At 35.5% G+C, this 3239-nt stretch overlaps 1 pseudogene; it reads left to right on the top strand.

Moving 5' to 3' along the window:
* LOC102813235 overlaps positions 1–2074 on the top strand; it is an 8114-nt pseudogene extending 6040 nt beyond the window's left edge.
* The last annotated feature ends 1165 nt before the right edge of the window (positions 2075–3239 follow it).

Here is a 3239-nt window from a genome sequence, read left to right as displayed (position 1 = left end):
ATTTTCAATAACCTCATATGGATGTGAAAGCTGGACATTGAATAAGAAAGACAGTAGAAGAATTGATGCTTTTGAGTTATGGTGTTGGAGGAGAATATTGAAAGTGCCATGGGCTGACAAAAGAACCAATAGATCCATTTTGGAAGAAATGCAGCCAGAGTGCTCTTTGGAGGTCAGAATGACCAAACTTCATCTCTCATACATCAGAAATATCGTCAGAAGGGAGCCGTTGCTGGAGAAGGATATCATGTTTTGTAAGGTGGAAGGTCAGAGAAAAAGAGGAAGACCTCCAATGAGATAGATTGGCCAATCTTAGTGAGGTTGGCCCAGGATCAGGTAGTGTTTTGTTCTGCTGTGCATAGGGTTGCTATGAGTCAGTACTGACTCAATGGCATCTAACAACAACAAACTCAAGCTGCTCTTCGAAAATTTCTGTTCAGTCCTTTAGCCTCATCATTTCTTCCCTCTGCTTTACCATCTCTATACAGAGTGTAGAGATCAGAAGTGTGGCATCAGGATTGGAGGAAAACTGCTTAAAAACCTGTGATATCTGATTTCTAAGTAATACAAGTACACCTTGCATTTCAAATGGAGTTTGCAATCCAAAGAATTGTACTTCAGCATCACACAGTCACTCCACAATAGAGGTAGCTGAACATTGCTCCCAGATATGAAACAAGGTTAGAATACCATGAGAAATTCAAGGCAGTCTGAAGGCAATAATTCTTGACTGGACCACAAAAAAACAGGAGCACTACCTGGGTATAAGGAGCTCTGGTAGCATAGTGGTTATGAATCAGACTGCTAACCTCAGGGTCAGCAGTTCGAAACTACCAGCTGTTCCACGGGAGAAAGATGAGGCTTTCTGTTCCCATAAAGATTTACAGCCTGGGAAAGCCTGTACAGGGTCTCTATTAGTCAGAACCGACTCCATGACACATAACAACAACAATCCAGGGCGCGCACTGACTACCAAACGTTGCCAAAATTAAATAAACAAAAGAAGACAAAATTGGGGCATTCTAAAAATTTGAAACTTATGTACATCAAAGGATTTCACCAAAAGAGTAAAAAGGGAGCCCACAGAATGGGAAAAAATATTTTGCCATGACATATCAGACAAGGGATTAATTTGTAAAATCTGTAGAAAACTACAACACCTCTAAAGCAAAAGACAAGTAACCCAAATGAAAAATGGGTACAGGGTTGTTAGGGTCATGCTTGTGCCTGAGCCTTGGTGGCAATGAGGGCACGGAGCACTGAGTCAAGGAGAATGCAGAAACATTGCTGCCCAGAATGAGTGGCCCTACCCTCCTCAACCTGGTTATTGTCACAGTGGCTGTTGAAGTCACCTGGAGACTTTAATCTGCTAGTGTTAATTGTAAACCCACCACCCATACTCCAACTCTCTGGTCCACTAGGGCTCTCCTTTTGCTGCCACTCCAGCTTGGTCAAGTCACCATTGCAATTCGCTCTCCCACTCCAACAACTGGCCTGTGGGTTGGCACAATGGAGGACGTGAATTTAGAGTTCCCTTTCCTCCCACAGTACAAAGAAGACGCCCAGTACAGAAACATGGAATAACCCACATAATATGCATAAAACAAAATAATGAAGCAAACTTTATGAAACCAAACTTTCAACAATTATTTAGGTATTCAGTCTTGGACGTTGCAAATAATCCAGTTCAAAATATAATGTTTTTCCCCAATGACTAAAGAATTTAGTGATGGAAGCTTACAAACTGGAGGAAAAGTTCTCATCCGTGGAAATGCAGGGATCTCCAGGAGTGCTACTTTTGTTATTGCATATATAATGGAAACATTTTGAATGCAGTATAAAGATGTGTTTGCTTATGTTCAAGAAAGAAGATTTTGTATTAATCCTAATGCTGGATTTTTTCATAAACATCAGGAATATGAAGCTATCTACTGAGCAAAATTGACAATACAGATGATTTCATCATTGTAGATTGAAAGATTTTGTTCGTTCTGGTACCACAGTTAGTTTGAAGAGAACTCATGAAGAAGAAGAATTTGGAAACATGCAAGTGGCAACTGCACACAATGGTTGATTTCAGAGCAGCATTATAGAAAATGTGAATTCCTAATTGAACAGGAGGAAATACTAGAGATAATAATAATGTGAATTGACAAAACACAGCAGTTTCTTTTCAATTGCATGTTTCTTTCATTTTCATGTATAATTTATTGGGCAACATTTTAAGAAGATTTTGAATTTCTGCAATAGATGGACTTGTCAAGAGGTATTATTGAAAAAATATATTTTTCATACTTGAAATTTATTTGTATAATATAGTTATTACTTTCAATAAAATGTACAGTAGGGGGGATTTGTTATAAACTTTGAGTAATTTATAAAATAATTACTGAAGTTTGCTAAAAATTTTATGTTCTATATATTACATTTTAAAAATAATTTCAGTTTAATATTATGATGGAGCTTCTTACAGAAATATTAAAATGTAGGAATCTGCTACATTTCTCTGTTTAGTATCACACAATACCTTAATTACATTTTTATTTAAAATATTTTTCTTGATCCTATATTAATAGTCTTAAATCAAGACATTAGATAACTTCTCTTTAGCATGATCCAGTTACTGTTTCCTTTTCTATTACATTCTTAATCTGTTTATTTTATTATTTTAAAAACCCACAAAGTTTAATGAACAAAGAAAAATATTTTAAAGTACCAGAGGTTTACCCCAAAAGGATAATATTATGTTTCACATGACTTTCTACTTTGCATTTCTTTGGTACAATACAAGCCAAATGTTATAACTGTTATTTTCAGAGTCATCTAAGCTGTTTTTTCCCCCTTTTGTACAGAATGGGTCTAACTAGAATATAATGTACTCATGTAGCACTGTTGTGTTATTTTACCCTTAAATGATGAAAACCAGAAAAGTGCCTTGCATCCTTTAAAATAAAAATAAAAGCAATCCTCATAGCCTTCAAATTTATATGTAGAATAGTTTTAATTTTTTTAAAGAACATAAATCCCTTAAAACTCAAAGTATGAGGCTTCAAAATCTCAGTAAATTGTTTGGAATGTGTAACATTTTCTTCTGTTCATTTTATGTTGGCTTAATGATATGTGAAGTTCCTCAGACAAAAACTTTCTTTGAAGATGCATTTATTGAGGAAAGTGATTACTGGGAGACTTTAGTATGTTTTATAGTAGCTTTTTAATCCATTGTTTAAATTAATCCAGTT

This window comes from Chrysochloris asiatica, unplaced genomic scaffold, assembly GCF_000296735.1.
Source record: "Chrysochloris asiatica unplaced genomic scaffold, ChrAsi1.0 scaffold00255, whole genome shotgun sequence".
In the NCBI taxonomy this organism is placed as follows: Eukaryota; Metazoa; Chordata; class Mammalia; order Afrosoricida; family Chrysochloridae; genus Chrysochloris; species Chrysochloris asiatica.
This window is presented reverse-complemented; position numbering and strand designations above follow the sequence as displayed.